The sequence below is a fragment of the Gallus gallus genome, chromosome 15 (assembly GCF_016699485.2).
Source record: "Gallus gallus isolate bGalGal1 chromosome 15, bGalGal1.mat.broiler.GRCg7b, whole genome shotgun sequence".
NCBI classification, from domain to species: Eukaryota; Metazoa; Chordata; class Aves; order Galliformes; family Phasianidae; genus Gallus; species Gallus gallus.
The window spans coordinates 2,937,396-2,958,513 of NC_052546.1; the positions used below are offsets into that span (position 1 = coordinate 2,937,396).

Sequence of the window (21,118 nt, forward strand, 5' to 3'; positions counted from 1 at the left end):
ACAGTTGAAGTTAATAAAATGTGGAGAAGTATGAAGATGACCAGAGTTTTTACTGACAAATTTACTGTACTTAACATATTTTAGCACTATATTGAAGTATTGGTAAGAATATTTCTTGTAATTTCAGTGAAAGAAAAATGAGCAAATAGAAGAACGAAGTCTGAATATGCAAAACCTAGCAGAGCTTACAAAAAATATGTCAGTGATCCTGAACCTGATTTCTGACATTCCTGTTGTTAGCTTGCTGTGGATTGAGGTAGATATAAGCATTGCTAGTGAGAGAGAAAACTGCAGCGTTGATGAAAGTACTGTTCATGTCATCTGAAAACTGTAGGTCTTCAGAGCTGAAGGAGAGTGGGGAGCAGAGAGAAGAGGGATGGACTTCACACTGAGCAGGTTGTGACAGTGATGGGTTGGGTGATGGCTGGGGAACTGCGATTGCCAAGAGTGCCAAACTAAGGTACTCACTGTGTGACTTAATATGGTTTGTGTAAAAAGATTGAAAAGATCTTGTCTGTCACTCTGGAAGAATATTATGTGGATATTAATGATGTCCTCAACAGTATCCTCATTTTTATTCTTACAGTATATCTTTTTCTATGCCACTGGATGCTTTGTGCACAGAAGACAATCAGTTTTGTACTCTCCCTTGTCTTCCATTTCCTCATGCAGCTGATACTCCATATTACTCCCTATAGACAGCTCCTGGAAACAAGGAAATAAGATCTTTCTTTGCACATTGCTTGTGGTTGTCATATTACTTGTCTGCTTAGAAAAAGGTATGAATAGCATTAATAGCTGATGTGTATCATATCTGGAAGGCGGTGTTGTACCTTTTATTTACAGTGTGTTGCCCTCTGTTGGAATATGTCACTGTCTATTCTATTGATGGTGATAGCAAGGTGATGCAGCAGTTGTACTCCTGTGGTAGGTAGGCACTGGACAGAGAAGAGGTGCCGTCAGGTTATAATATGGATTTAAATATTGCAATTGGAGAGAAGATTCTGTCAGCTTAAAAAAGTTAGAGTACAAATATGCTGGCAGTTTGGGAAGTTATAAAGCATTTTTTTCTTGATAATGAGCAGTCCATAGGACAACTGTAGTTACTGTTTAATTTACCCTTTCCATTCTGAATAGTAAACAGTCAAGAAACTGCACATAAACAAAAAAACAAACAACGAAAAAGATTATGCAAAGATGGATGTGAAGAATTCACTGCTGAATATATGACTGAATCTTGCTACTTAAGCACTAGAAACTACTTTTTCCTAACAGGAGAGATTTTGTCTAATAATGTATAAAAATAATGTATAGATATTATGGCCATGAAAATGGTCTTTATAAAGGATTGTGGCATTGTGTTAAGCAGACAAGAAAGCTGCTTTATAACCATCGTATTAACCCACCACAGTGAACTTTGGAACAGTACAACTTATTTAACGCATACATTAAGAAGAAATTGAAGTATTTAAGCTCAATTAAATCTATTTTAACAGGATATAACAGCTTCTATCTACCTGTCTAGATTTGAATTTGTCTTGAATCTGCACCAATAGCTACAGAAGTCACTGAACAGATTACTGTCAGCTTTGGTGGTCTTTGCATCAGGCAGGCAGATGTATGCCGTGACACTGGCATAACAAATGGCAAAATATGTATTTCTGAAGCCACATCGTTATCTGGCAGCTGTTCCATTAACATCTTTCTGAACCTACAAGATCATCTACCCAGTTAATGGCTCATAATGCATGTATATAATTGTTGACTGTTTCCTGCTAAGCAAAGTAATCTCTTTCTACTTGAGCACAGGCAGATATATTCCTTCATGTATTAATTAGAATTCAACATAAATTCTAACTGTGAACTTCATTTGTTTTCTTATGGACCTGAACACTCCTTTTTCACTAAGATCCGGCCTCTCATAAAAGCACTTTTTAAATATGAACTTGAAACAACAGGACCTACCTAATTTAGCACCCAATCCAAAAAGAAATGTTACTTTATATCTTTAGACATAAACATTGCATTGCGGGAAGAAAACTAAACAAACTTGCCAACACTGGGGTTACTACATGTAATGTACTACATTAGAACATTATAAAATCTGAAATGTAATGCTGTACATACAATGTTATGTTAGTTCTGTTTCTATGTATAATTGGATGAACAACTTAAACAGCATCTCTCAGTGAGAAGAAAACTAAATAGGCCAACACATGCATACAATTTTCTTCTTTTACTGTGGATCTGTCATTGAACTGATGAGATTTGCTGTAATGCAAAGAGAAACATCAGTATATTTTAGAATCTTTTAGAATATGATGTAGTGATTGTGTGAATTTTTGGTAAATATTTGAATTGGATTCCTGGTTAACCATGAGTCTCCTCTAAAGAACAAGATAATGTTTGAATGTTAGGTTCAGTTAGAATAGGAAAATGGCATTTTTTGCTCTTAGTTTACAAGCTTACATCAAAGACCTTCCTGCCTGCCTGTGGCTTTTGATTCCCAGCTCTGCAGGCACGCTCTGCATCCACACCCCTTAGCTGACTAGTTTTGTGTGGACTTCATCTTCGTTAACCTCACATGTTCTAAAATGCTGAGGAGGAGAAAAAGATGGTTGTATTGTCAACAGAAAAATGAGAGCAAAAAATTTCAGCACTGATGTTTCAATTTGCAGGGATATATGTAAAGTATAAACCTGTTATTAAAAATCAGATTTGGGCTTTGTGAGTTAAAAGGATTTGTAAATTAGTGTTTTAACTGATACCAGCCTTTTTTCATCTGGCTGACTTAAGATTTTTCGAAGTGGTAGCACTTCCTTTTTGAACTTAGGTTGGATGTCTCTCATGTGATTGGAGGTGTCCTAGAAAGGCATGAAAGGGATGCTGCATAGCTGGAGTGTCACTTTTGAGGAAGTTGCATGTTGAAATCATTACAAAACACCCATGGCTTTTCACAAGAACAGGAGACATTTGGACTTCTAGTTCCATCTTGTATATTGCTTTTAGCCAATGGATATTTTTCAATCTGTCAGTAGAGTATAGAAGTGAAGTGCAGTAGCAAATTATTGCTGCGTCCCACTTTATCTTATTCTTTCAAGGATATAATGTGTCCACTTTCTATTTTTCTTTTGAGCCTTTTGCCCTCTAACAAGGAAGGGACACTGCTCTCTTTATTTTTAAGGGATGCCTATACTGTGCTTTCTTACTTGAATCACTCCTTGAGGCTTCAGTAGACCAGAAGGAGACCTCTCCTAGACATAGCTGTTCTGTCCCCAAATACACCTGGAGGGTCCAGGCATGCAGTGTGCTGTAATCAACCCAGATTACTTTTGCATAACCAGTAAAGCTTCCTCAGTCTCACGGCAAGCGAGGGAGACATGTAATGTTAAAAATAAAATGCAAATGCTTGAGTTATTTGAATATAATCACTTTATTAATTTAACTGTCTAACAGATACTGATGACAGTCTAATAATAAGGTCCAAAATGTTCTTTCTCATTAAAGGAATTAATGAACTCACACATCTTAAGAATTTCATTTTAATTAATTAAGAATAATTTCTGTGAGACAGAGTGGAGGAAAAAAAGAGCCAATAAAAAAAAAAATCCCTTTTGAGGAGTGGAAAATTAGTCAATCTGTTAATGAAGGATGCTGAATGTCAAGGTTTCATGAAAAGGGTACCTACAGTTTTCTGACTTGTGTAGAAAGTCACTGGGTGGCTGGCATCTTCCAAAATTTCAGCACTGTTGGCATTCCCACTCATTGCTTTATATATGCTGAATAGTACATAATCCCTACTGCAAACACAACAGATAATTTGCTTCAAGACAAAAAAAAAAAAAAAAAAAAAAGTCTCTACACATAGGTAAAGTATAAAAATGTGACACTGCAGCTGTCAGTTTATTTTTTTAAACAGTGAGTTAATAAGTATTTGTTAGTAATATAATTTTTAATTTAAGCATAGTTTCAGAAAGTTGAAAAATTAAACAGAAATGTTTTCCTTGAATTGTAAAGTATGTGTTCCTCTTTTGGACCCTAGGTGCTTCAAAAATTAAATTTCTAAAGCTGCACTTCAGAAACACGCATATACTTTATAACTAATCATGTTCTGTGTTTCTGCAAAACAGAAATATTGGCTGCCACTACACTGTATTATGATATTTTTTCCATCTTTCACCAATACAATGGAAGCATTTAACATGTTGCTCTCAGGAAGCAGTTTCAGATATGAGCATTTCCTGATATTATTTTTCAGACATTTCAGAACTTTCATGTCTGACTGAAAACGAGCAAACTGTATCATTTTGGTTTATGCTTCATTGGTTTAATTTCCTTGAACTGTCATACCCAGATTTCAGTACATGTTGGCTTCAGAATCTCGCTAATGTTAAAAATAACTAACTTGGAACTCCTGAAACTGTGACTGATAACAGGTAAACATTAAATCTGCAGGAAATTCTGAGAGAAGTAATTTAGGAGTAAGCAGTATGCAAACAGATGGTTTCTCAAATTAGGATCAGTATGCAAAGTTGCTAGAGTTAGGATAGTACCAAAGGAGTACTTATTGACAACTTTTTTTTTTTTTTTTTAATATAGGTTGTGTGCTGTAGGTGCACTTTAGGAAAGACAACTCCAGCTGAAATTCAAATGAAAGAAGAGTAGACTAACGTGAGAGAAAGGGGCAGTGGCTTTCATAAAATCAACCAGCAGCTCAGTGACACAGGTAGGTACAGAGTTTAAATCATTTGCTTTGCACTATTGTACTATGACAGATAAGCTGCATACATTTCATTTTGAGTAGCAGCTTCAGCATTGTTTTTAGCTTCTGCTTGGTTTTTTTAGACATAGAGATTGTACAGTAATTATTGTGCAGATTTCTGATATGTGAAACTGAAAGTGTGTGGGTAGTGCATTTGGTAGGAATATGCCATCCTTCTTGGGGATGTTGCCATTATACTTAGGGTCTGAATACTATTTTGACTTTAAATTCTTTGGAAAAACATGTGGAGTGAAATCAAGAGGAGAACTTAGTGATAAATATCAAATAACATAAATTATCTGCTGGGGTAAACTCCACTTGGAATTATTTTTACATTGTGTAAAGAATGTATGGCTATACATACATATTTATACTTTTACAGACTAAAACTTTCCCTTACTGATTAAATATTTACACATCAGTATAGTTTCCAAACGCTTTTAACTTTCTGCTAAAATAATACACAAGCCTGCAAACAAAGAAAAATTCAATTCAGACACATCTCAAAAGGATTGATAGAATATGGTTACAAAAGAAGTTGTTATGCCAAATTTGTGTGTGTTCTAGAGAACAGGGTAATAGGTTGGAAAATGGGAGATCTACTTTTCCTTCTAATGTGATTGCTTTGTAGTTGAGCAAGCTGTTTCATGGTTTAAAAGCTCTTCTGAGCAAAACCTACTTCTTACTCCAGATTTGTCTGTATAAATACGCATTACGTGCTCATCATCTTTTATGTATGGACATTAGAATAACAACAAAAGACTGTAGGAAGGACTGTATAAGCTTTTAGGCAGAATCTGAATGGCATGGATGGAAGCAAGTAACTAAAATTGTAGATTTACAGCTCTAGCATTGTATCCTGTATTATAGCATTATATCCTGTATCCAGTGCAGTCTTAGAAGAAAAGAGTGCCGATGAATCTTTCTGTAGGGATTGGGTATTGTGCTTCCTTTGTTGTGACAGTTAGGAGTCGGCATTACAATTTTTTATTTGTTCATTCAAAATGCCAAATGGAGGAAAGCTGTATTTTTAGGCAGGCAAACATAATTTTAAAAATGTACTGGAGTTCAACAGCACTGGCCATTTTGATGGATAGAAACCTAGAGATGGGTGGCAAGGCATAATGATGGGTGGTAAGAATCTTTTCATTAACATGCAAGCAGTGTTTGGGAAGATAATATAAATTGGTGAAACTTGGGCAGATTTTAGCAAACAGGGGGTGAGCAAAAGACAGAGCACAGTGCCACCTAGTGCCTTTGGCAAAATCAAACTGAGCGGTCTCAATCAACTTTCAGGCAGATACAACTTAAAAAGAAAGAAAATACATGAAAGGGGTATTAATGTGTTGAAGTAGAATTCAGAAGGTTGGACTCTCAATCATGAAATGGGTCTATTCTGAGTTCCTGAGTGAACTTCCTAGGTATGAGAAACACTCTCAAGTTTGAGGGGAGTGGATACCATGTAGGTCCCTTTTTTATGGTTAAAATATGGGGTGTACCCTGGGCAAAGAAAATGCTGTTATGCATTAAATCTCAGCAAAAATTTCATGTCCTAAAGAATGTTGTAGACCACGTGTACAGTTAGGCGACAGGGGTAACGTCATGCTCAGAGGCCAGATGCACAGGTTCTCTTGAAATCCGCATGAATAAGCAGAAATTCTATTTTGTATTATATCAGTCTTTTGTGTTGTGTGCTTGATGAAGCGTGTCAGAAATTTTGATGTGAAGAGAGAGTAAATATGGTTTAAAAGTACACTGTTGACAGTACTGATGTGTGACATTTGTCCTGGGAAACACAGACCAAGTCTGCTCTTTGAGTTTAGCTGCCCTCTGAACCTCCCTCCCTCCATTCACTGGACCTCCCTCCCTCCATTCACTGAAAGGGGCTGGAAGTGACTGTCTCATTTTGCTTCCTTAGGTGAGTGGAATGAATCCAAACCAGAGTGTGGGATGTTTGGGTTTGTGTACATGTATATCTGTATATTAGACTGCTTTAAATTTTCAAATTTCATGTGTATTTTCACATACCAAATACAGGGGAAGGAGTAGCTACATGATTGCTTATAGAGAAAACACTACAGCTTAGCCCTGTGTGCCATTGTAGGATGATAATATTCCTGCAGTAATATGAATGAAGGACAGGCAGAATTACAACCACAATGCTTTTCAGATTCAAAGGAAATGGGACAAACTTGAAGCATCTGATAAAATGGAATTCTGTTTCACTAGCAGCAAAGGAGTATCTCTGTCATCTTAGCAAAGCTTAAGTATTAGCAGTTACTTCTGTTATTTTAATGAATCTAATTTCCCCTGCAATGAGCTAGTCATAAGTGAGGTAGTGGAGAATTTCTGAATGTAGTACTGGGGAATGGATTTGCTTAGAGATGGCTTTAAAAGGAGATATTAATCAAAGACTTCTTAATTTGCTTACTGTTAGAATCATTATGGTCAACGCCCCTTGAACTGTCTGTATTTTGATGCTCAGAAACTTGGGATAGAACAAAAGTTTGTAACACTGTTTGCAATTAGATCTAGTTCAAGTAAGGGAGATTATTTTAATGTTGTGCAATTGTAAGCTGTGTGTAAGATGTAGTGCAAAAACTAGTGAAGTTTGTGTTTCTGAGGAGTCTAAAGTAGTTGTTTGTTAGTTGCTATGCCAAAGGTTTAATTTTATCTTTACTGCTCATCAGAGCAACAGGAAGAAAAAAAACTTTATAGTGCATAACTTGTGAAAATTAAACTGCTATGTTTATTCTGCTGTGATTCGTAAGTCCCATTATTTGATATCTTGCTATTTGTATTATTCATCCAAGTTATTTAAATTACTGAGGCTTCGATAGCAGTGATGTTTTTTTTCTACAAAAAAACCTCTTAGGCAATTGTTATCCTCCCCCTCCAAATATCTGTCATCCAGTACAAGGGCAGAAACAATGTATGATGCTGAGTGATCTATTAGACAATATGAATAATGTACAGCACATAGTCTAAGTATCAGTCTCTTGAGCTATCAGTGTCATTTAAAATAAGCAGCTTTGAAAAACAGAAGTAAAGGAGGAAAACTGCTTAAGACATTTCCTAAATTTGCTTTTTGCTTACTGGTTGGACTAATAGTGTCATCAAAACTTAAAAGATGTTAGTTAATATCTTTTTCGTTTTGCCTGGTTTATTGAAATTCATTTTTTATTTTTGTGACCTTTGTCATTCACTTTTTCACCTCCATTTGCATTTACCAGAGCTCTTTAGTCAAAGTACAAAGTGAAAACTGCAGCACTAATCAAAAGTGATCAGTTAAAACAGATGCATATTAATTAGACTAAATGAAAGATTCATCCATCCTGCTTTGAGTTTCAAAGCCCTGAAGCACTCCGTAAGTCCTCCTCGGTCAGCCTACCATGTACTCTGACAGCCCTTGTTCATGGCACATAGCTCATGGTCTTAATTAAATCACAGATGGTAAGCAATTGTCCCCTTAAAGAATCATTTGGACTTCTTTTCATCTATTAGATGGTTTATATTTCTGAGGGCTTTGATAGATCCTGGAGACTCATATCTACCTATTACAAAATTCTACCCAAATTGCTTTATTAATAGGTGGGTGGTATTGTTGAAAACAATTTTGACTTCATGTAATTGAAAGTTTTAATGTGTCACTGGAGGTTGTTCGAGGTTAAGCATTTAGCATGAGGTATCGTTTGTGCCTCCAGGCTCAGCAGGAAAAATAATTGTACGTATGCTGCCGAAGGCAAGCATTATCTATTTTTTTTAATTGCAGTCCTTTTTAAGAGTAAGATCAAGAATTCTAGAGTCTAAAACTGTGGATGGTATTGGTAAACCACTTGAAATGACGTGGGCCCTGAACTTCTGCTCAACGTGTTGTTTTTTAACAGTTAAATGCTAATGAGAGTGGGTTGTTATACAGTAGTGTTTCAACTTCTTTTTTACTTTCTGCTTCACTGTTGCCTGACTCTGAACCCTTGTGTTTGTGTTTTATATGGATTAAAGCTATTGCATCTATTCTTTGGGAAATACCTGGAGCACGAAAACTGTTACATTAAATTGGTTCATTACAGTATTACATGCATAACTGCATAAACATCTATTTGGTCTTTCTTTGATCAACATTGATCTTGGCTCTTACTGCTACTGACACCTATGAGACTTTTTTTTTTTTTCCCTAGAAGGTTTTTTAATTCTAATTTGGAGTTGTCAAGAGTAGGTTCTTTTATTTTCCATGATAATGACTTTCCAAATTTTTTAAAATACCATGGAATTTAAATCAGTTCTACTGGAGGCAATTTCACATCAACGTTAAAAAGGCATTGATGTGCCAGCAGTGTTTTTCTGCTGCTGTGTGTTTCACCTGGAAAAGCACCTTGGTCTGTCACTAAAGGGCACTGCATAAATGCAGTATAGTATTATTTATTTATTATTATAGCACCACACTCCAAGCTACCTCCCAAATACATCAGTAACCAACCTACCTTGGCAGTCTTGTCATTTCAATTTTCTTTGCTTTTTCTCCCTCTGTGGTTTTTTTACTTATGGCTTCTTGTGAAATTGCTGTGGTCTTTCTGTATAATTAAGCACTAACCTGTTGTACCAAGTCTACCCGGTTTAGCCCTTTGAGCCATTCATTTATTATTATGCTTTTTTTCAGTGCATAGTTCTTAAGTGACTCATTTTTCCCCTCAGTGTCATTGGTATTTTGACATTCACTGTGTAGGCTTTTTTTTGTTTGTTTAGAACAAGCAGCAACATTTTAGTCCTACATTCTCTAATGTCAAGGCTGTGTATCTAATTAAATATTTATTGTACTTGCTGTTGAATTCCAGTGTTGAAGACAATTTAACGCTGCTCCAACATCAGTCCTAGCAAAAGATTGGCAGACAAGTAAGGTGGTGGGTATGCCAGAGGGAGAAGGGTTTGCATATAAGTTTGAGTGGAGATGTTATGCTAATTTTAGGTATTTTATGGTCACCACTTCAGGTGGAGGTTCAATGAAGCTGTCCTCACTTTTGTTCTTCTGAACGGCTTACTACTGTGAGGGCAGGTTCCTTGGTAGAAGGAAAATAGTTCAGTGAGCATAGCTCACTGGTCTTTAAACGATGAGCTGAACTCATTGGTTTTATTTAGATACCTGTTTGTTTACCTGTTGAAATGATACATCTTAACATGATGTACAAGAAATTTAAAACATTTCTTAAATGAACAAGGAAACCTACTGGTACAAATCCTGAATGTAAATATTGGAGATTTCTTGTTGTGGCACTTCACCTTATGAGAGTAGGTATGCAATATTAAGCTGTGGTATTAATCCTAACAATATAATATATATAATATAATAATATAATATAATGTACTTCATGCAATGTAGAAATTTTACTAAGCATCTTAATCTTATTTTATCTATATTCATTATTAAGCAGGTCAAGTTTAAACAAAGAGCATTGTTTGACTCAGAGGATTTTTTTTCATAATGGTACATACTCTGAAGGAGGTTTCATGTTGCATTTTCCTTTAAGTGGTAGGGAAAGCTGCCATTGCAGTGGATGACAGTTAATGCACTGTGGACTGAACTGTGTTACTGTGAACAAAACCATCTCATGCAGTATAATGTGATGTGTAGTTTTAGATGATTTCCTCTGGCTTTTGTAACTACTCTGCTATAGTGCTGAAAGTAGAGTACAAATTTCCACTTGATATTGTCTGGCAAAGCTGAAACTGCTGTGTGGGAAAAGAAACTTCAAACCGTCAGGAAATAAGCTTCTGAGATGAACAACTTTAATAATTTTGTGAACCATTCTAAATCTACTCATACTCAAATTGCATACAATTATCCATAAAATTGTCTTGGTCTCATAATTGTCTTGGCTAATTACCTTTTTAGCAAATTAGAAGGTGAGAGGGCTGAATGCTCACGTCTGTATTTCCTTAGTAGTGGACGCTTATATTGTTCCTTTGTTCACTGATGTGGATGTCTAGTTTAAAAATGTTAGATTTCCAGTTTTCCTTAGTAGCCCAAGAAAAGCCTGGCTGCGCAATCTAACATGTACACTAACTGTACATAAGAATGTTTTATACATAAGATCCACAGGCCTCTCCTTCTGAAGAACTTTTTCCAAATGGGAGAAAACACCCCAAATAAAAGCTACTTGCAATTAAAAATCATCTCACACCTTTACAATGCTTGCAGTGGCCTGAGAGATGGTTTTCTTGTTTTCTAACACAGCTGAAGACTGACTGGATTGAAAAGACGATGTATTAGGAAACTGAAAAGAAGCAGAGAAAGCTTGTTTTAGCTTTAAATGAAATGTAAGAGAATACCTATCGAATTGGCAATCCTGCCTTGACATTTTAAACCTTTTGTGCTTCTGAATTTGCACAAGTCCTGATCTATGAACAGGAAGAAATGTAACAGCTAGACAGTTAGAGATCTAAGCTGCTTAGAGTTGGTTCATCTTGTTTGGATAAGATTTATCGTAACAGCCTCCCAACCAGAAGGCAGAACCATAACAGCACTACCACTATTCTTGCTATTTTCTATTTCCCTGGCAAAACTTTCAGACAAAGGAGTCAGAAAATGACTTGAATTTAAAAATGTGGCTCTCTACTGCCTGCCTATAAATGATAAAATGTGTATGTAGTACTTAAAACTTACAAAATGTAATTGCATGTAACCAAGTGTTGCAACTGTTTTGTATTCATTTTGGAAACAAGAATGCATATAAGTTTTTGTCTGCATCTTGCTCAGCTAATTAGCAATACTTCTGAAGTTTATTTCAATATAAAACCCCTGAATTTTCATGCCACTGAGAAGATTTTGCAACCTATGTGAATTAGGGAGCTTTTTCCAGGTAGTTTGCTCCTTTTAGAACTTGAATAGAAGAAACATGAATATGAGTGTTTTCAGCACTGCTCCAGTTCACTCTCCTGTTGCTCTGGCAATCCACATGGGAAGCAGGGCTCTCTACTACTCACTACCTGAAATGATCTCCGTTGAAAAAGATAACAGCATCCTGGTTAACTTAGCTCTGCTGTGATTATTTCTGTTTCAAAGCTATATTGGAGATATTGTGTGATCATTTGCTCTGTACACTCTGCACAAATATATCCTCTGACTCCTGAAAGCAAATGCAATAAGGCAGAAAGAATCAGCTTTGATACTTTCCCACTGGATTACAGGATAATTTGTTTGGCTTCTGAACATGTGATGAATTATAGGAAGGCACATGATAAGTACTTTTACCAAGAAAACCCTTCTAAGCTACTGCCTGGAATGAAAGCAGCATTCTGGTTTTCATTTACATCTCCAGACCACCCAGATTAACCCAACAGTAAATGCCCTCTGTTTTAAGTTAGGAGGTTTTTTTGTGCATGAATGGGAGGGGAGTAAGAGGTTACATGTATGAGAGCCTAGGTAAGTGCTCCAGTGAAGACTGTTGTTGCAATATGGATTGTGTAACATGCCATAAAGAATGAGTATTGTTGTTCTGCCGATGACAGTTACGCTGCACAGAGAGCTTTGTATCAAATTAGCATTGTTGATTTGAGGCTTTTTCCCCATCATGTTTGCTGAGACTGAAAATTTGGGCAACGCAAGGCAAGCATAAGACAAAGCATCAGACTACCCATATGCAATATAATCTAGTTCTGAATCCTGATAATAAAAGCAAATACCTAACAATATCAAGAATACTCAGTGCCCTTGAACTCCCCTTCAGCTAGAATTGTTAAAGCTGTTTGAGCTTGGAGGAAAAGTTCTGCTTCCTCTATGAGTCTCTATTCTTACTCTTTATTTAAGGAGCTTTGAGTCAGTTAGCCTAGAGGGGACAAATTAATTAAAATCAGTAGAGGTTTTAAAACATAAAGGTGATGTAAAACATTAATGTTACAGGCTAGATTCTCAGATGGTCTGAACTAGTGTATGTCAGTGGCTCCGATTAAGTGCAAGTGAAAATCCTTTTTATGCATTTGGTTTGTTGGTTGTTTTTTTTTTTAATATCTTTTTCATATTTGTTAATATTTGTTAGAGGTTTTTTTTTTTATTATTATTTTTCCCCATATATGGTTTTTCATATCTGGTGTTTGAGCCCCTGCTTCCTTTATTCTGGCTTGCTAATTTTTACCTGATGAGGGCTTGTAGATAAACTTTTAGAGAGATGTCTCCTATTGCTGAAGTTCCCTGCCTTGGACTTACTTTGGCTGCTACTTACCACTTCTGTCATACTCTGCCTTGTAGGCTCAGAAGCAGTAGCTCTGTGTCTAAGAGACTGTCCTCTTTGTTTCTTTGCGTAGGTTAATACCACCATTTGACTGCATGCTTTGAGGGAAGGTCGAGCTGCAGTACTTTGGCAGCAATTGCAAACTAGGTAGCGTGTTAGATTAGTACTTGCAGGACCATAAAATACAGAAGATATTCTTTTGGTGGTTTGGGCATGTGATATTTGTTAGAAATGTCTCCTAGAATACAAGTGCATTTCTTTGATTCTTTACTCTGCCATACAGTTCAATAGAGAAAAAACTGATGGAAGTAAAAGACTGAAGGGAGCTGTACAGAAAAGTTTACTTGGTCTGTTAGACTCCTCCCTTGCTTTCATTTATTGCCCTCCTTCTTAGATGAGTGCTGTAAGAAAGCAGTGATAAACTATAACTGAAGAAGACAGTGGTCCTGGGTAACATTTTAGCCTGTAATAACATATGCTTCTTCCAGCTTGGTGTCATTTTTGTGAGAATGTCTGCAATCAAGAAATAATAACACATCTCTTTTGTCAGTTAGCTGTCTACTTCAAGATGTGAGTCCAGATGTCTACCAGAAAACAGATGTACAAACTACAAAAACAAAACAAAACAAACAACCCACCCCATCAACCCAGATATGACAGCTACCTTATTCAGTGAGTAATAATGTAAATCCTACTACATCCAACATCCTCCATGCATTAAAAAGATTCTGTTTTTTCACTCCAGAAAACAATTCTGTTCAGAACAATGACATGCCATTTTCTGTTTTTGAAATCTCTCTAATTTCCTTGCCTAATAAAAGTCCTATTACTTTTCAGTCCATAGTATATTCCTGTTCAGAAGCCATCTGCTTGTTTATATACAGAAACATACTATGCTATCACTCTTTGTCAGCTATGTTATTTCAATATTTTTTTTTTTTTACTTTTTACAGCAATGAGAGGCATATCACCTTTAGCATGATTAACTTTTGTCTTGCTGACCTAATGTTGATACTACAGGAAGATTTTGAATCTTTGAGTGTCACAGATGTGACACTTGTGTTTTGAAAGTCCAAAGAAAGAAAGATGTGTCAGAATGTGACAAATATCAGCTGTCTTACAGATGCCAACAAGAAGTTATTAAGGCTAATGAAAGCTGAACAACAAATCTATTTATACAATACAGATGAATAGAAAAGCCTGTAACAGAAATATTACAGATAGCAAAGAATGAAGAGGGACATAAAGTTGGTGGTCAAGTCCTGAACTTCATCCTAGTAAGCCTTGGAAAGCCAAGAGGCCTCTATACTTCTACTGGCTGATCTATGAGGTGGGAATAGAAGGAATTTTTATAAGAATGTTGCCCAGAACACCCAGTCTTGGTTTCCCAGAATGTACTAAATCTACAGCTCTAAGTGAGAGAAGGAAAAAGCTGATACTAACACAAAGCTGTATCGTGCAATTTCACTTGTGAATGGGTTTCCTTCTTTAAGCTAAAGCCGAAGTTAGGGTAACAGCATTAAACATTTCAAATAGCTTAAACACTATAATCAGTAGTAGGAAGCTACAGAGCATGGGGTAGTAAGAAAAACTGGAGTTGTTAGGGACTGGTGCCTTTAATAGTCTTTTATTACACAGCTGAATCCCGTCTTTCATGTTGAGGTTAAGGTGAGGATCACAGTTAAGCTTAACTTCACAACCGAGGCATAACATTTTCATGCGAGCACTGGGTGATCTATTTTTCCAGTTTAAAAAAAAAAAAAAAAGTGATTTATTCAGAGGTTTGGTATTAATGAATCATTTTTGTGAGGATGAGCCTTTTTTTTATAACAATGGGCCAGGTCAAGTAATGGTTAGGCAGTGTAGGAGCTTGTATGTTTGGGCTGGAGAAAGATGTGGCTTGCTGTTGTGGATGTGACAGATAAATTTGTTATCTTGTTTCTTAGCATTTTGTCTGTGTCAGAGTATTTCATCTGTCTGCGTCACTATCATTGCTATCTAAATAGCCCGCCTTTCTTGCTGCATAGCTGTTAGATCATTAATGTTACCAAAGTTCTTCAGTATAATTACTTCTCCATCTAAGTTCCTTAACTCTCTCTCATTATCTATACAGTAAATAAGACTGATAACTTTATCTCGGATCACAGTCAAAATTTGCAAGCCCTTATTTTACAGTCCTTTACCCTCTCTGTCAGTACTTGATCAATTAGCGATAGATCCATTCAGGAGCATGAGCATAGAATGTAAAAGTACCTTTTCGACTGCTAATGAAACTTGTCTTTCTGTGCTTGAAGTAATTAATCTCTTATTCATTTACTTTTGGCTAGTCAAGACTTCTTCTTGTACTCACAACTAATTAAGTTGAGAAAAGTATGTTTCATGCCTTTGACTATTAGTATTAAGATCTTTTGTTTCTAAGAAGTAACTCATGAAGATATTGAACAAAACTGTCAGATAGTGAAGGTAGAAAAAATATTTTGTGTTCCTCCTATCCTTACACTCAAAAGAGTATAATTTTCCAGAACAAAGTGACAACGATCCAGTTACCTGCCACTAGTATATTATTAGCTTATGTAGATATACTCACTGACATTTTCAAAATTGCCTATACTCTGTTACTGCCTGATGGTACTGTAGCTGTGTCATGCTCTTTCAGGGACTTTGTTGTTGTTGATGTTACTGGCACACTCACCCTTAGGCTTGCAGTCCTTTATCCCAGCAGTGGTCAGGAATGTAATTCAAATATAAAGTTTTTTTGAAAGGTCCACCAGGATAGAATGCGCATCCAAGTTCTTTTGTTGTGCCACTTCTAACTATGTGATATACCACATTTTACAAACCTTTAATATTTTTTTGGTGAATTATATTTGTGAAAATTTCATGAGGTCAGAGAATGAGATAGTGAGCAGAATATTCGAAACTACAAAGGAAGATGCTTTCATCTACAGTGATATTCCTGGTCCATGTGATCTAGATTGCTTCTCTAGAGAGAGAAGGATGTTCCAGTGTTAGTTATTTTAAAAAGTCTGAGTGCAAACTCTCAAAAATAAACATGGTGACTGAAGTGAAATTTCAAATGAGAAATAAAGATCAATTTTATAAAGCTTTGTAATATTTTGTCATTCCATAAAGGTTTCCATACTGATCATTTGATAGAAAATTGGTGTCTTTTTACCACAGAGAGAATTGAAATACAGTTTGTTGTCTGGAGTAGAATTTTTGTGTGTGTGTTTTGTATTCTTTTTATAGAACTGAAAACTTTCAATCATGCTAATGCCTGAGTATTGATTGATGCCTTGGATTATCAGTCTGTGCTAGTGTTTTCTGCTCATCCTCATTTTCATGGAGCGCTGTTCTGCCTGAACTTTTTCTCAGAAGGGGTTTAGCATTTTTGCATTTTTCAAATAGAAAGTCAGTGATGAGGTCTACAGTTATAAGATGTGCAGTTGAAGATCTCTTTGCTCCTGGAGCCATTGGCACATGAGGTTCTATTACAGACAGAAAACAAGCAGCTGCTGAAGGCAAGGAGCAGTATGGTAGCAACAGGGGGCTTAATTATGCCCAAGCTGCACAGTATTTAGGTGCACCTGGCACCCCTCAGTAGGGTATGTAGGCTTTTATTATGGAGACATTTGTTGACAAAGAAAGCTATTTAGGATTTAGCAAACATTCTGTAAAGGCATTCTATTGCTATAAATGCTAATTCAATGAAGTTGATGAGATGCTATTTTTTGATGTCTACCTCATAGGTGTCAGGTAACACTTGTAGAAATAAAGTTTCAGTGTTGTGTTTCAGGTCTGTTAGGTAAAAAGCAAGGTGCATTATGGAAAAGCCTAATTACCTGCAGGAGTTATATGCAGCTGTGAAGCATGGTGCAATGATGGTGTGCAACATATCTGAGTTAGAATGCATGGGGTAAGTATACAGCAGCAGAGTGTAAGAGTGAGAAATCAAAAACCTTCAGATTTGTGCTCACGGCATTCCCAGAGAGTTAGAGCAGTTGTACCCCTCATCTGATTGGTTTGGAGATGTCTGTTGGATGCACCTGTCTTCTACTTCTGACATCCCTGTCCTCCTCAAGGGTTTACAGGACTATAGAGATGTTTGCGACTTTTGTTTGTTGTTCTTGTGGTTTGTTTTGGTGGTTTGGCTTTTTTTTAAACTTCTGTTCCCTGTTATTTCAAGCAGTCATGCCATTGTTTGCTTTTTATGTCCTGAACAAGCTCAGTGTTCAGACTAAACAGCTTTTTTGTACTTCTCCTGGCACTGTCGTTTCCTGATCTAAAACTTCAGAGCCAGGGGAAGGACTGAATTAATTGTCTGTGGTAGTTCTGTCAGGAGGCTGAACAGCTGAAGAAGAATTGATACAGGATTGCTTTCAGTCTTCTATTGGTTTTAAATTAAACAGGAATGATTCAGCAATATTTCAAAGTACACGTATACAGAGTCGTATCTGTCTTCATGGTTTATTTTCTGTCCCATTAAAAATAAAATAAAATGAAAACTTAAGAAACAAACCCTAACTCTTCCCCAAGCCTCGCGTCTTCTGCTTACTCAGCACATTAGTATGTCTGACTTTGAGTCCATGCTGTGTTTAAACTCTGCTTTATGTTTTCCAGTGCATAAGATGTAAATTTTTAAGAAGTTCTAAAAGTTTGAGTAAACTTCATAATGCATTCTTACCTTCCAAACTCTTAATGAGTAAATTGTGTGTGTGGAAAAATGAATGCAAGTTTTCCTAACTCTTATTTTGAGAAAACAAGTAACACTCTGAGAATTATTCACACTAATAGCAGACAGTCCTGTATAACAACAATGAAAAATAAAATAAAATGTGACCTACCAGTAATTTTTGAGGAAATATGCATTTATATATTAAGCACCTTTTCCAAAGAAATAAAAATAATGGAATCTTGCATTAAACAAAGTCATCTTGTTTTCTTCTGTGTTTGAAGAAATCCATCCTTTTTGAGTTGCTAGGGGTTGATTCAGTGCTCTATGCTATCCCAGCATTTCTCTGGAAACATTTATTACTCAGAGAGAAGATGACTGTGGCAGAATTCTAATGGAACAAAATACATTAAGCTCAAAAAGCAAGAGCTTTGCATTTTAAAAAAATAATAACAAAAAGGAATTCTGAAGTGAGCAGTGAAAAATGTCACGGTGGTGGTGTTAATACATTCCTCCATGGGTCATAATTTTACATAGGAAGTTCTCTTCGTCTGAATGGCTTTATTTATCATACTAGCTGAAAAAAATCTTGTTCTACTTCAGACATTTAAATTCTGAATTTGTTGTTGAAACAATGTCTGAGACTCATGAGTTGAAATTTGGAGTTTTTTTTAATAGTCTGGCATACTTTCCATAGCATTAAAACCAAACTATCTTAATAGTGTACTGTTTACTGACATTATTTGCACTGAATTCTTTTTTTTTTTCATTTCAAACTAAAAGGTTTAAATGTTACTCTGGTAGCTCTTGTAGTCATGCTCTACATTGCAGAATTTTGTTGCTCTATACAATTGTATTACACTTTAAGTGGAGCTTGAAACATGTCTAATTTAGGAAATATTTACATGTAATCAGGGAACCATGACAAGGAAATCCATTTAGTAACAATGCAATCAACACTATAATTGATATTGAGAATCTTTCTAGGAGGACACAGTTTAATGGAACAGTTATGGCTTCATATATTGCACATAGAGGATACCAGCAAATTGCACTACTTATTTATTTACCACCTTCATCATTTTAAGTAATATTCCTGTGTGGATACTATTTCTAGCTATATAGCAATTTCACTTTGTTGTGATTCAGTAGACCAACCTGCATTTCTACATTTTATGTTTGATATTCTTTCCATGGTTCAGTGGTGTGTGTTTGGGGGAACCAAAAAAAAAAAAAAAAAAGACCCAAATCAAATAACGACAACAGAAACAAAACTAACCAGAAAGGTAACTGACTTGCTTTACTGTTCAGTGTATATAAGGAGAAATCATGCAGAGGACAAGTAGCACTTTGAATCAAATGCAAGAGAGTGTGAGGATAACAAATATACTGTGTTATAGCATACTGGATGTAGCCAGGGATTGAAATTGTATTAATTTTTAGTATATGGTAACTAAAGTATTTCCCTACTGAGTTTCAAGAAGTTACTCTATGATCCACAATATCTTATAATACTTCCAAATAACTGTAGAGATTTTGTGGACAGAAATGATTTTGTTTACACCTTGTTTTGCTGGTGATTTGGAGAGCCAGCTGTGAGTGAGGGGCACAGGTTGGCTGCTAAGTGAGTAATTTGTTAACGATGGCAATGAAGAGAGCTGGCTGTTTCTGGGGTTTTCCTTCTGAAGGAATTTCTTCCTTCTCTTTCCACCTTCCCCAGGACATCCATCAGTATTGTGTAAATATAACTTTGCCTACTCTTTTCTCTTAATTCTTCAGTATTAAACTTGCAGCAAGTACAATTTTCTTTTCACTTCCTATAATTTCATTGCTGTACAATTATTGATGAAGCTGATATATTTGTAAGCAATGTTTTATTAAATACATTTATATTGTTCACATATCTAGCACTGTGCTGATTCTTGGATAACAGCCATATCTTTAAAAGCTAGCACTATATTAATGCATTACACAATCTGTGAATCAGTGCTCAGGAGATGTGGGTTGCCACTTATTGAAACTAGCTGTGAAAATAATAGGTACAGTTCTAAGCTTGTGATGGATGCCATTTATTTCCATTTGTTTTTGAGATATCTCAGTTCTTTTCTTGAGTACACAAGTATCCATTGTCTACCAAAGGAAATAGGATATAAATCAAAATCTGGCTCCTGTGTTTAGCAAGAACTTGTAAACTCGTAAGTCTTTTCATTTTTTTCCCCTTCACTTTGAATATTGACACATACAACGTTTCTTGAGCTAGATACAGAAAGTTTTTCATGTAATTTAGTGGCAGCCTAAGTAGCTGTACCAGCATAGAAGAATACAATCTTTCCTTAAATTTTAATCGCTATGATTGTGTGAGCTTAATATAAAGTTATTAATCTGTTGAAGATGAAGGCAATGAATTTTAATACTGGTCCAAACAGGAAGTGTAAAGTATAATACTGCTCTAGTCATCAAAACTCAAAATGAATGTAAAGGAATAAAGAGGGGCCTCAACTCTTTTAGAAAATAGTGGGATTCTGTTTGTCTGGAAGTACCTCACAAGCTGGTGAATCAGGTTAGAAAAAGATGCTTGTTCACCATTAATCAGTGAGCTCTCTAATTGTGACAAAGGTTGGAGTGTTTAAAACCTGGATAATTTGAGAGAAGTCATCTGTACTATATTAAAAAGGAGTAATGAATTTCTCTAGAAATTGCTATGAAGATTGAAAAATATGCAGAAAAATATTCTAAGAAAAAAAAGAACAAAGCTAATAATTGCAATAGAATGGTTTAAAACCAAATATGAGTGTAATTTTCTACTCAGTTCTTGATTACTTTCACATAAAGATTAAAAAAAATTAAATGAAAATTTTCTTTCCACAGCTATTATACAACAAGTGAATTAAAGAGAGAGGAAAAAAACCAACAAAACATTGGCTCAGGCAACTTTTTTGTATGTGAAAAATAATTTTTAGTCGAGTCTAGTACAACACAAGAATAATTTGCATGAAGCAAATGTTATGTTGCCCCATCCTTTTGTCAGGGATATTTTCATGTTATAATTCTGATCTCTAACTGGTTTTCACAACAGGCTGAGGTTAGTAATTAAACCGTTAGTAATGCTATTGCATGGAATAAATTCCGGAAGAGAAGGTGTCCTTAACTTTATTTTTTGATTCTTATCTGTATCTGTTTTGAGCTGTTTTTCTTTAGAAAACTCACATTTCCTTAAATACTTTTGGACAGAAGGAGTCTGGATACTGCAAAATGTAATAGTAGATTCATATACATTTTCACTTTCTGGATATATGGAAGCCTACTGTTGGAGTAGTATTTCTCCATGGATTTTTATTTTTCCATGGTTATTTTTCCACACATTATATAGAAGCTTTCATCATGGTTAAAGGTAATCCCCTGTGGAATGTGTATTGAGTTTTATGTAGAGAATGAGGTTTTAATTCAAGTTGCAAATTTGTG

General features: G+C 35.7%; 1 long non-coding RNA gene across 6 annotated transcripts in view; it reads left to right on the forward strand.

Annotated features, from left to right (window-relative positions):
* Positions 1–21,118, forward strand: part of LOC121106882 — a 361,649-nt gene that overhangs the window by 89,685 nt on the left and 250,846 nt on the right. For all 6 annotated transcript variants that reach the window (XR_006931549.1, XR_006931550.1, XR_006931548.1 and 3 more), the window contains one exon: positions 4,600–4,726. This is a non-coding gene — a long non-coding RNA (uncharacterized LOC121106882). The remainder of the gene's footprint in view (positions 1–4,599; positions 4,727–21,118) is intronic.